This window comes from Bos indicus, chromosome 17 (genome assembly GCF_029378745.1).
Source record: "Bos indicus isolate NIAB-ARS_2022 breed Sahiwal x Tharparkar chromosome 17, NIAB-ARS_B.indTharparkar_mat_pri_1.0, whole genome shotgun sequence".
NCBI lineage: Eukaryota > Metazoa > Chordata > Mammalia > Artiodactyla > Bovidae > Bos > Bos indicus.
Genome location: NC_091776.1, coordinates 7,396,685 through 7,410,160, shown reverse-complemented (window position 1 = coordinate 7,410,160; position 13,476 = coordinate 7,396,685). Strand labels below are relative to the sequence as shown.

At 37.5% G+C, this 13,476-nt stretch overlaps 1 protein-coding gene across 8 annotated transcripts in view; it reads right to left on the bottom strand.

Annotated features, from left to right (window-relative positions):
• LRBA (LPS responsive beige-like anchor protein) overlaps positions 1 to 13,476 on the bottom strand; it is a 757,794-nt gene that overhangs the window by 130,479 nt on the left and 613,839 nt on the right. The window lies entirely within an intron of this gene.

Here is a 13,476-nt window from a genome sequence, read left to right as displayed (position 1 = left end):
TTGCTTCTTTCTGAGATATAAAAGAACCTGGCATCCAGACACAGATAAGATGCTTATATTGAGGCACTAGCCTGCCATTTTCTTGGTCAGATGGCTTTCTCAATAAAGTGGTTTTCCTTGCCTCAACACCTAGTCTCTCCAATTCACTGGCCTGTCCTGTGGCAAGCACGGTGAGCTTGGACTTGATAACAGATCTGTGTACGTATAAAATTTACAATTCTGAATATAAAAGTAAAAAAAAAAAAAAAACCCTAGTAAACTTGTAATACAGAATCTGCATCAGTCATACATGTCAAGTAGACTGGGGTAAAAAACAAACAAACAACTAAACCTTTATTTTGAATTGGTTCAGTTAAAATATTGAACAAATATTTGTGCTTAAAAATTTACTAATGTCTTATTTTCTACGTCAAATTTTTGCCTAGCTCTGTGGCATCTATAGTACTAAAGCAAAAAGAAAAAGATCATCAGAAAGATTACATAGAGAGTAAAACAAAAATAAAAGTGCAGTCAAGGAAATGGATAAAGAAGAAAAAGAGAAAAGGAAGACCTACAGACAGAGGAAGGAGGGAAGAGGGGGCAGATTGGCTTAGTCGAGCTCTCCTGGGACAGCGTGCTGAGTTACCAGACCAGAAATGAGGGGTTGAAAGCCACTGCTGATAACTGGTGGAGGCTGAGAGTGCTACTTAAGTGCTTGGTGTCTGGCGAAAAAGAGGGAGGAGAGGTTTGAGACTGAGGATGCCAAGTGCATTCCCAGCCAATAGAGTAAAAAGGAAGCATTAACAGCCGCCTCAGGGGAAGCTAAGCATTCAATCCCATGAGCCAGAGGGCAAATGTGGCAATAGCAGTGAGTAGCAGCTGGATAAAGGAATAAAGAAGCCACGGGAAAATTGGCAGCTTTAGACACACAGGGCCAGCTAGACCTTCTCTTGATATTGAGAAGAACAAACTGCCTGGAAATAACAAGGCCATCTTTCTGTTGCCAGTGGGTGGTTAATCCACAACCAAGATGCAACAGACTGAAATTTAGTTTGCCAAATTATACTAAATATTGACTTAACTCTGGAACAGTAGCTCTGATGAAAGCTTTCTAATAATAAGAATCAGCATACTTCATAACTACTACTTCAAAATATTCAAAATGAAAAAATACTTAAAATACCTTTTTCTGACACTGTATTTTCTTTATGTTTTCTAAACATTACTTTATATAGTATAATTTAACAAAAATGAGGTATATTAATGATAATCAATATGGTATATTGGACATTGAAGAGAAGTAAAAAACTGGAAATATGAAAATCTTTAAAGAAACTTCTGAAATAATACTCATGCTAATTTTATTCATATTCTGCCATTAAAAGATTCAAGATATTGTCAGAAGGCAATATATTACCTTTCTATAGTTTTAGGTTGCAAGGTAAAACATTATAGACTTCTTTTAAATAAACATCTGCTCAATATTTCAGTACAATATCCAAAGATAAGATTACCAAACCAAATAGTTTTCAAATTACTAGGGTTGATATATTTGATAAACTGTAACTGATTTGTAACTGATTCAATAAATTGCCTTGGCCTGAGAGTAAGTTAATTCTCTTTATCCTTCATCAGAATTAAGCTAACTTAAGATTGATGTTATGAAAAAAGTAAGATTCCAATTCTTGAAGAATTTTACACATTTAAGGAAATCAAACTGAAAAGTAAGAAATATTACTAAGTTGTAAGTTCTAAACTCTATAGGAATTCCAAAAGTGGGAGGAGCTAGAGAGGAGAAAAGTTCCTCAAGGAAGTAAAATTTAAGGTAGTCCCTAAGCCATATACATTTGGGTAAAAATTATTTGGAAGGTAAATATTTGAAAATAATATAAATAAAAAGCAGAAGTGATAATGCAACTATACTTTGTAAAGTTACCACGGGAAACATATTTGACAGCTATTGCAACTAGATGAGATCAAGTACCGAAGTTAGAGTCATGATACTAAAGTAGGAGGAAGACTAAGGGTACTCAAGTTGCCACAACAAAGTATTAGACTGAGAGGCTCAAACAACAGAAAATTTATGTTCTCAAAAATTCTAGAGGCTGGAAAGCCTAAGATAAGGTTTTGGCAGGGTTCAGTTTCTGGTGAGAATTCTCCTTCTCACAGGACTTGCAGAATTTTTTTGTTGCTGTTGTTAATGAATTAAGCAAATCTTTATTGAAGCTTAAATTATTGTGGCACAGAAATACATTTCAACTGATTTAAGTCCAACACTATGACAGACTTCTTACTGTGTCCTCCCTTGGCAGAGAGAATGTGATCTCTGGTGTCTCTTCTTGTATGAGGACACCAGTTCTTTAAGGTTCCACCCTTACGACCTCATTTAACCTTAGTCACTTCCTTAAAGGTCCTAACGGCACCATCTCTAATAGAGTCACACTGGGGTACGTTCTATGATACATGGATTTTGGAGGGATACAGTGTACTCCATGGCCCATCCCAGGTGGCACTAGTGGTAAAGACTGTCAATGCAGGAGACACAGGTTAGATGCCTGGGTTGGGAAGATCTCCTGGAGAAGGAAATGGTAGCCAGAAGGTATGTATGTAAGATACGTATATATATACATACATGTAAACGTATATACATATACAAGACAATGTATACATAGCTTCAAAGGGCAATATGATTAGATGAAAGCCCTAAAAGATCAATTACACTCACACATAAAACGTACTTCTTAGAATGACACAGAGAATCCTTCAATACCCAGCTCAAATATCTTTAAAATATCTTCATCCCCTGAATGAAGTTAGTTGCTCTGTCATCTATGCTCCAATCTATCAAACTCTCTACTGATTATTTGTATTATTAAATGGTGAATTCCTGCTGGATAGGAAATTTACCATACTCATCTTCTTATGTTCCCAGAATTAAGCAAGGTTTTTGGCACGTGGTAAGGACCAATAAATATTTGCTGAATCAAATACTGGACTTTTAGAAGTGATGAAAAAATGTGTGAAAATATTAAATGCATTTCCCTACATGCAAGTCATGCATTATAATAAAATATTTCTCTTTCACCTCTACAAATCCAGACCACGATTTCATAATTTATATCTTTTATGGCATCATCGATCTCAAGTTGTCTATAACTACTAATTCCTTTGGAGTTGAAATGAAGATTCTATCAACCAGTGCTAGATTATGAACATTTAATTCATGAACTTCAGACACTTTTACGTAAAGAGTAGGCTGAACACATTTTCACAGGAGTAATAAATAACTTCAGATGTCCTTGTAAGAAACCCAGCAATAGGGCTCACCTATTAATTTTCTCTACTGAATGCATTTTCACATCAAAAAAGTGTTACCTATCATTATTTTATGTTACCACAGTAGAGAAGATTTAATCTTCTTTTACATCACAATTCCCTTGCTTCAGTGGCCATGTGATCATTCAGTATTATACATATTCTAAATCTGTCAAAATGCTTAAAGCCTACCTCCCTAATTCAATTCCCACTACTTATTATTTACTGCCAAGAGAAATTAAGTAACTTAACCACGGTCACAAGTTAGCTAACACTGAAGACCTGGGACTAATCTAATATTCTGAGTATGAGTAAATATACATTATTATGTTCATGCATCTATCATACAAATTTATAAAATTACTGAGGTCATTGATATGGAATCCAGTGCATATGATTATTATTACTTAAATTTACTTGAATTAGAGTTGTAGGTCAATCAATGAATATTCTGTGAACTCACATATGGTTAAGAGCCACCATTTATAAGGAATGAGAGGGAGGGAGAGTAAGGTTTATAACAGTAGGTTTAGTAAATGGCAGAATAAAGAGAGTCATAAAAGAAATGAAAGTACACCTGGATTTCATAGAAACAAAAAAAGACCACACAGTCATGGCTATTTAATTATATACTGAAAGGAGTAAAGTGAGGTTTAAATTTGCTTTTTTGGGGGGTCGGGGAGGAGTCCTGGAGGTAGAATGACGATCAATGGGAAGAAACCACTCAAGTATAAGAGAGATTTAAAAACAGAATGTGTGAGTCAGAGAATTCTTGTGACAATCTATTACAGCTATAATTTCTATGTGTAACGGAGGTCTTAATAGTGAGACTGGCGGGGAGTCATTCTCTAAGAAGGAATTACATCTAAGACTGGGGGGATACCTGAATAAACACTATTATATACTCAGAATAATGACTTAAATGCAGGGGAACAACATAACTGCACTGTCCATTTGAAAGATAAATTTATCAGGGGTATATTAAATTTTAAAGAGTAGGGAAACCAGAAGGAAGCTATTTGACAGTTCAAATAAGAGGTAAGACTGGGTAGTGTGGTAGAAATGAACCAGAAGAGTCAGAAAAAGATGTTCTAATTATCTTAACCAACTATATGTTAAAATTTATCCATTACTGTGCTTTTAAGATAAAACAAGATTTTAAAAGTAACTTAATAAAATTATCTTTTATCCTATTATTTATTATAATTTCTTACCTTAATATATTTTGAAATATATATGTATTAAAAATACAATCCGAACTATAATATGTTTAAAACAAACTGAATTTATCTTTCCTAAAAAAGTATATTCTCCCCTCTTCCTGTAATACCTATTTCAGTAAGATAATTTACCCCAAAACCTAGTTAAAAATCTCAAGGTCATCTTCAACTTCTTCCTCTACGTCTATCATTACTAAGATATCCAGGATGTCTTCTCTATCACTGTTTTAACTGAGGTCATCATCATCTCTTGCTTACCTTCTTTAATTAAGCCTCCTAACTGTCTTTCTAGTATCCACTCATTCCCAGCTTTAGTCCAAAATCCACACTGTCATCTTTTTAATAAATACATTAAATAGAATTATGTCCCTCCCATGTCTTTCCAGGGGTTCTTTACTATCTTTAAGATGAAACACCAACTCCTTAGCAAAGTATAAAGAACTCTTCATAAATGTGGCCTCAAACTACTTCTCAAGCCTCATTCTTGGCTATTCTTTTCCAAGAAACCTGTGCTATAGCCATACAGGAAATCCCATTACTTCCTCATCATTTCATATATTTTCCAGACTAGAAGCTTATTCATTTCACATAACACTTGTGAAATGTCAATGTCTGTGCAAAGGATATTTTAAATCAATCTCTATTTAGCTAATAAACCAGTAAACTCTGTATTCTATTAATAGGTAATTCTTTAGAGTGACTGAAAATAATTCTTCTCTCAACATCTTTTCCTGGAGACTACTAAACTTTTTACTAATGTATAATGTACCACATGTTACCATATTCTAGGTAATAAAATATTTATTCTTGTTATTAAAAATAAGTTACTCACTATAGAAATCTGACAAAGAAAAAAAAGCAAAAACACCCAAACATCATCTATTAAGATGTTCACATATTTATAATTTTTAAATGCTTAGATATTATGCATATTAATCAATTCTATTTTTAAAACTTTTTACCTTTATTGCAGTTTAACTGATAAGTAACCTATATATACAGTATACACTGTGATGATACCACATATGTATACTTTGTGAAATGATTACAACAATGAAGTTAATTAACACATCTATCACCTCAATTAGTTCTACCACTTGGGGTGTGTGTGTGTATGCCGAAGGTCTGTGTTTCTAGCAAATACACAACACAGAACTATTAACAACAGTATTAACTAATTGTAGGCTTTCATTTGCATGTCATGCGTTAGAACATCAGTGCTTTTCGTCTTACAACTAAAAGCTTTTATCCTTTGACCAGCATCTCCCCATGCCTCAAAACTCCATACACTAGTAATAACAATTCTACTCTGTTTCTGTGAGTTTGTCTTCTTTTTTTTTTTTTAGCTTCCACGTATAAGTCAGATTATATGGTGTTGGTCTGTCCCTGCCTAGCTAATTTAACTATGCATAATATTCTCCCAAGACGGTAGGCACTAGAGTGGCAGCTGTGGGGCGCTGGAGTGGCTGTGAGGAGATAGCCCACATCCAAGGGCAGAGAAGCCCCAGAAAGATGGTAGGTGCTGCAGCACTGGCTGCGTGGGGTGCTGGAGCGACTCAGAGGAGATACCCCACATCCAAAGGCAAAGGAGAAGCCCCAGCAAGATGGCAGGAACAGCAAAATCATGTTTAGAAGCAAACCCCATACCCGCCAGAGACGCTCAGAGGGCTCAAACGAACCTTGTGAGCACCAGGACCCAGAGACCCCACAGAGACTGAGACAGAACTGTGTTTGAGTGTCTCCTGAGGAGGTATGGGTCAGCAGTGGACTGCCACAGGGGTAGGGGTTCTGGGTGCAGCAGACCTGAGTATGGCATAAGCCCTCTTGGAGGAGGTCACCATTAACCCCACCATAGAGCCACCAGAGCTTACACAGGACTAGGGAAACAGACTCTTGGAGGGCACAAACAGAACCCTGTATGCACTAGGACCCAGCAGAAAGGAGCAGTGACCCCACAAGAGATTGACCTACACTTCCCTGTGAGTGCCCAGGAGTCTTGGGTAGAGGCATGGGTCAACGATGGCCTGATGCAGGGTTGGGGGCACTGAGGGTAGCAGTCCGTGCGTGGGACCTTTCGAAGGAGGTCACCATTATCTTCATTACCTCCACCATAGTTTCAGTTCAGTTCAGTCGCTCAGTCGTGTCCGACTCTTTGCAACCCCATGAATCACACCACGCCAGGCCTCCCTGTCCATCACCAACTCCCAGAATTCATCCAAACTCATGTCCATCGAGTCGGTGATACCATCCAGCCATCTCATCCTCTGACATCCCCTTCTCCTCCTGCCCCCAATCCCTCCCAGCATCAGAGTCTTTTCCAATGAGTCAACTCTTCACATGAGGTGGCCAAAGTACTGGAGTTTCAGCTTCAGCTTCAATCCTTCCAATGAACACCCAGACTGATCTCCTTTAGGATGGACTGGCTGGATCTCCTTGCAGTCCAAGGGACTCTCAAGAGTCTTCTCCAACACCACAGTTCAAAAGCACCAATTCTTCAGCACTCAGCTTTCTTCACAGTCCAACTCTCACATCCATACATGACTACTGGAAAAACCATAGCCTTGACTAGAAGGACCTTTGTTGGCAAAGTAATACCTCTGCTTTTTAACATGCTATCTAGGTTGGTCATAACTTTCCTTCCAAGGAGTAAGCGTCTTTTAATTTCATGGCTGCAATCACCACCTGCAGTGATTTTGGAGCCCCCGAAAATAAAGTCTGACACTGTTTCCACTGTTTCCTCATCTATTTCCCATGAAGTGGTGGGATCGGATGCCATGATCTTAGTTTTCTGAATGTTGAGCTTTAAGCCAACTTTTTCACTCTCCTCTTTCACCTTCATCAAGAGGCTTTTTAGTTCCTCTTCACTTTCTGCCATAAGGGTGGTGTCATCTGCATATCTGAGGTGATTGATATTTCTCCCGGCAATCTTCATTCTATCTTGTGCTTCCTCTAGCCCAGCGTTTCTCATGATGTACTCTGCGTATAAGTTAAATAAGCAGGGTGACAATATACAGCCTTGACGTACTCCTTTTCCTATTTGGAACCAGTCTGTTGTTCCATGTCCAGTTCTAATTGTTGCTTCCTGACCTGCATACAGGTTTCTCAAGAGGCAGGTCAGGTGGTCTGATATTCCCGTCTCTTTCAGAATGTTCCACAGTTTGTTGTGATCCACACAGTCAAAGGCTTTGGCATAGTCCATAAAGCAGAAATAGATGTTTTTCTGGAACTCTCTTGCTTTTTCCATGATCCAGCGGATGTTGGCAATTTGATCTCTGGTTCCTCTGCCTTTTCTAAAACGAGCTTGAACATCTGGAAGTTCACGGTTCATGTATTGCTGAAGCTTGGCTTGGAGAATTTTGAGCATTACTTTACTAATGCTCACAAAATTCTCCACCATAGTTTGGCCCCAGGTAAATAGCAGGGAGGGAACACAGCTCTACCCAGCAAAAGTAAATTGGATTAAAGATTTACTGAGCATGGCCCAGCCCATCAGAACAAGACCCAATTCCCCACCCCACCCCCCCCCCCAGTCAGTCTCTCCCATCAGGAAGCTTCCATAAGCCTCTTATCCTTCTCCATCAGAGGGCAGACAGACAGGAAAACCACAATCACAGAAAACTAATCAATCTGATCACATGCACCACACCCTTGTCTAACTCAATGAAACTATGAGCCAGGCCGTGTAGGGCCACCCAAGACAGACGGGTCATGGTGGAGAGTTCTGACAAAATGTGGTCCACTGGAGAGGGGAATGGAAAACCACCTCAGTATTCTTGCCTTGAGAGCCCCATTAACAGTATGAAAAGGCAAAATTGCAGTCCAGGGGGTCGCAAAGAGTCGGACACGGCTGAGCGACTGAACTGAACTGAATATTCTCTAGGTTCCACTGTTGTAAATAACAAGATTTCCCTCTTATTCATGGATGAATACTATTCCACTGTATATACAGCATGTCATCCATTCATCCATTGTTGGGACACAGAGTTGTTTCCAAATCTTGGTTATTATGAATAATATTTCAGTGAGCATGAGGATGCATGTATCTCCTTGAGATAGTGATTTTGTATCATTCAGAATATACTTAGTGGGAGTTTTGTATTTTGTAGTAGTTCTATTTTTTTTTTTTTTTTTTTTTGAGGAAATTTCATTTTGTTTTCCATAATGGCCAGGAGAATTTCCATTCCCATCAACAGTGTCCAGGGTTCTCTTTCTTCCACCTTCTGGCCAACACTTGTTTTCTGTTGTCTTTTTGATAAAAGCCATCCTGGTAGATGTAAGGTGATATCACATTGTAATTTTGATTTGCATTTCCCTGACGATAAGTGATGCTAAATACCCGTTCATGAACTTGTTGGTCCTCACATGCTCTCTTTGGAAAAAAGTCTATTCAGCTCCTTGATCCATATTTCAATCAGGCTTTTTAAAAATTAAGTTGTATAAGTTCCTTACACACTATGGAGATTAACCCCTTTTCAAATAGAAGAGAGTTTGGAAGTGTTTCCTCTTCAATTTTTGGAAGAATGTGCAAAAAATTCATTTTAATTCTTCTTTAAATATTTGGTAGGATTCACTAGTAAAGCTAACAGGTCTTGGGATTTTCTTTGTTGAAAAGTTTTTGACAACTGATTTAAACTCCTTAATCATTACTGGCCTGTAAAGATCTACTTATTAATGATTTAGTTGGCAAGATGTATGCCTGTATGAATATTTCATCTATTTCTTCTAATTATCCAATTTGTTGGTATTATGATTATTTACAATAGTTTTTTTTTTTTTTTTTTTTTGCATTTCACTGGTATTGGTTGCAGTGTCTTCAATTTAATTTCAGACTTTATTTGTAACTTTTTTTTTCTTATTAAGTCTAGCTAACAATTTGTTAATTTTGTTAATATTTTCAGAACCCAGCTTCTAATTTTGTTGATCTTTTCTACTATCCTTCTGTTCTCAAATTCATTTATTTCTTCTCTGATCTTTGTTATTTCCTTATTTCTGCTAATGTGGGGCTTAGATGGCTCATTTCTCAGTTCTTTGAGATGTAAAGTTAAGTTCTTTATTTGAGGTCTTTTTTTCCCTTAATGTAGACACTCATCACTATAAACATCCCTCTCAAAACTGCTTTTGCTGAATCACACAGTTTTGATACTTTTTTTCACTTTCATTTGTTTCAAATTTTTTTGATTTCCTGACACTGTCTTTGATCCATTCATTCAGGAGTGTGTTTAAATTCTATATATATATGTGAACTTTCCAGGTTTCCTCCTACTAGTAAGTTTTAGTTTTATGCCACTGTCATCTAATAAAAACTTGGTATGGCTTTAATCTTTTTAGATTTCTTAAGACTTGTTCTGTGACCGAGGATTTATCTTGGAGAACATTCAGTATGCACGTGAGAAGAATGTGTGCTTTGTTGCTGTTGGATGTAATGTTCTGTATACGTCTGTTAGGCCCATTTGTCTAATGTTAGTTCAAATCCACTGTTTTCTGTCAGGATGATCCATCCATTGTTGAAAGTGGATTAATGAAACCCCGTACATACTATTAATGTATTGTTACCTATTTCTTCCCTCTTTTTCATTCCATTCACTTTATTCTCCTCTGGATAATTTCACATGACCTACTGTTCAACTTATAGATTCTTTTTTCTGCTTCAACAAGTCTTCTGTTCATGTTCTCTACTGCAGTTTGCACTTCATTTATTGTATTCTTCAGAGCTCCAGAATATTTTTTTAAGGATTACTACCTCTCTGTTGATTAAAGGAAATCAACCTTGAATATTCACTGGAGGGATTAATGCTGAAGCTGAAGCTCCAATACTTTGGCCACCTGATGCAAAGAGCTGACTCATTAGAAAAGATGCCCATGCTGGGAAAGATTGAGGGCAGGAAGAGAAGGGGGCAACATAGGCTGAGATGATTGGGTGGCATCACTAACTCAATGAACAAGAGTTTGAGCAAACTCCGGAAGACAGGAGGACAGGGAAGCCTGGTGACACGACTGAGTGACAGAACAACCTCTGTGTTAAACTCCTCATCTTGTTCATGTGTTGTTTTCCTGACTTCACTGGATTGTCTTTCTCTGTCTTCTTTTATCTCAGTGTGATTCTTACAGCAACTATTTTGAATTCTTTATCAGGCAAATTGCAGCTCTCCATTTCCTTGGGATTGCTTACTGGAAAATTATTGTTTCTTTGGTGATGTCATGTTTCCTCAATTAGTAATATTCCTTGTGCTCCTGCATTCTTGTCTTCACATTAAAAGAAGCAATCACCTTCTCCAGTTTTTACTGACAAGCTTTGGGAGAGAAATACCTCTGTCAACCCACTAGGCATTCTGAGGCTTTCTCATACCTTTTCCATGTATATACATGCTCCACACTTCTTGTTCCCTCTTGGGGGATAATTTTTAGTACTGAATGCCTTCTCTTAATCCTCCAAAGCCAGGCCACATGCTGACAACCTCCTATTTGTTTTCCTTAAAGTGATACTGAACATTCAAGTTTATGTGCTTTGTTGCAATCCCACAGAGTTGGTCAGCTTTCTGCATATGCTCACATGCCATCTGTAAAGGTTTGCATTCACTGTCTTCTGGGGTTGGCACAGGGAGATAGCTGCAGGGTGAGAAGCCATGTGTGGGCCAGTTAGAAGTATCTGCAGGAGAAACATTTCTAGCAGCTCACAGGAGGGCTTGCTAATAAAGTCCATAAAGCAGTTAGTAGAATCCATGTTCTTTCGACACCCTCTGAGAACTCTGCTGTTACCCACTACCCTCATTTGTTCCCCATCCACCATAGCACAGCACACCTCAGTATTCTAGAGGAAATTAGGTAGAAGTGGGTCTCACTGGTACTGTCCCACACAGGTGGGGAAGTTAGGTGCTCACTCACATGCTCTCACTTTTTCCTGGGGATAAAGGATATGGGTAAAGAAAAACTCTTCTTCTTATTCCTTTTAATGCATCCAATCCAGGATTTTTTTTCCTCCAACAATGTGCTAGAATTCTGTTGGATTCCTAGACTTCCAGAAAGGCACTCTTATTCTTGGTGATTGTAAAAATCAATGTTCTCTGATGCAAAGACAGTAGAAAACTCCTATTCCACCATTTTTTTTTTTTTTTTGTATAACTCTCCATAAACATGCAGAAATTCCCTGGTGGCTCAGATGGTAAAGCGTCTGCCCGCTATGAGGGAGACCTGGGTTCGATCCCTGCCTTGGGAAGATCCCTTGGAGAAGGAAATGGCAACCCACTCCAGTACTCTTGCCTGGAAAATTCCATGGATGGAGGAGCTTGGTGGGCTACAGTCCATGGGGTCACAAAGAGCCAGACACGACTGAGTGACTTCTCTCACTCATTAAACATGCAATTTTATATCTTGCATTTTTATAACCTGAAATTTCCTTTTTGCTAATTTGTAAATCAATAATGAATTTTTAGATTTTAATTTTCTTCTGGTTGAAACAGATAAAAGCACCTTTTTCTCTCTGAACACTAATTGCATATTTTCAGTCAATGTGTAGGATATAAAGGCATATTCTGCAAAAAGGTATAATCTCATTTGTATGAGTTAAATTTAATTAATATATATGCAGCAGTGTAATTTTGTTGCAAGCAGTATAGTACAGACAATAACACAGAGTTCTTGCTTTGCAATTTGAGCTCAACAATGATCAATTCTGTGACCTCAGAAAGTTACATAACCTTTCTATGCCTCAGTTTCCTAAGCTATAGACGGGAGGAATAATAGCACTCACCTTACAGGACTATTGCAATTACTAAATGAGTTAATCCTAAATGTCTGATACATAATAAATGCTCAATGACCATTAGTAATTACTATTATCTTTCAAAAAATCTAAACTTTAATGAAAAAATCTTACCAAACAAAGCAAAAAATAAATTATATTTTTGGAAAATATGTAATAAGCATGACACAAAGTTATAGAGGATATTGAAATATATTTTAGCCTCTTTTCTACTGCAGCAGTAAAGATTAAAAAGGTTGCTGCTGCTGCTGCTAAGTCGTTTCAGTCGTGTCCGACTCTGTGTGACCCCATAGATGGCAGCCCACCAGGCTCCCCCGTCCCTGGGATTCTCCAGGCAAGAACATTGGAGTGGGTTGCCATTTCCTTCTCCAACGCATGAAAGTAAAAAGTGAAAGTGAAGTCGCTCAGTCGTGTCCGACTCTTAGCGACCCCATGGACTGCAGCCTACCAGGCTCCTCCGTCCATGGGATTTTCCAGGCAAGAGTACTGGAGTGGGGTGCCATTGCCTTCTCCATAAAAAGGTAAAAAGAGCGAAATAAGGGAACATAAGATGTTTGCCAGAGAATTTTTCTCCATAGTCATTCATTTCATTGAACAGAAATATATGAGATGGTGAAGGGTACAGTCCTAGAGAAGCATGGAACTAAGAAAGGAAAGTGGATAAAGATTTCATTAAGAAAGAAAAAGAATCATGCATTTACCATATAGTAAGCAAGCATGACCTAAGGGGAGACACAGCATAATACTTTCACAGACAAATACTGCAAACGCAGAAGAAAATAATCCAATTGAGAGAGGTACACTTGATGACCTCATTAAAAAGAAAAAACAGTAGTCTGTACTTTTGCTATTAATGTTTCTACTATGCTGAACAAAACAATATGACTTTTACTGGAAAATACTTATTATGAATGATACAAAACATAATTTATAGTAAAATCCTTTTGTGTTTTTGAATAATTAAAACATTACATTTTGTATATAATACAGGAAATAGTAATACAGAGAAATTCATGATGGTATAAATTTTACATATATTTACCTGGAGTGGTTTTTCAATATCACTTTGAAAACTACAACCTACACTGTGAAACATAAATACATTATAAGAAATGAAAATGCAAAACCTTAAAATGCAAAGGAAGCACGGTGGCAGAATTTTTCCTACTTTAATTCTTTGACTTTTCTTTACAACATGCCTTA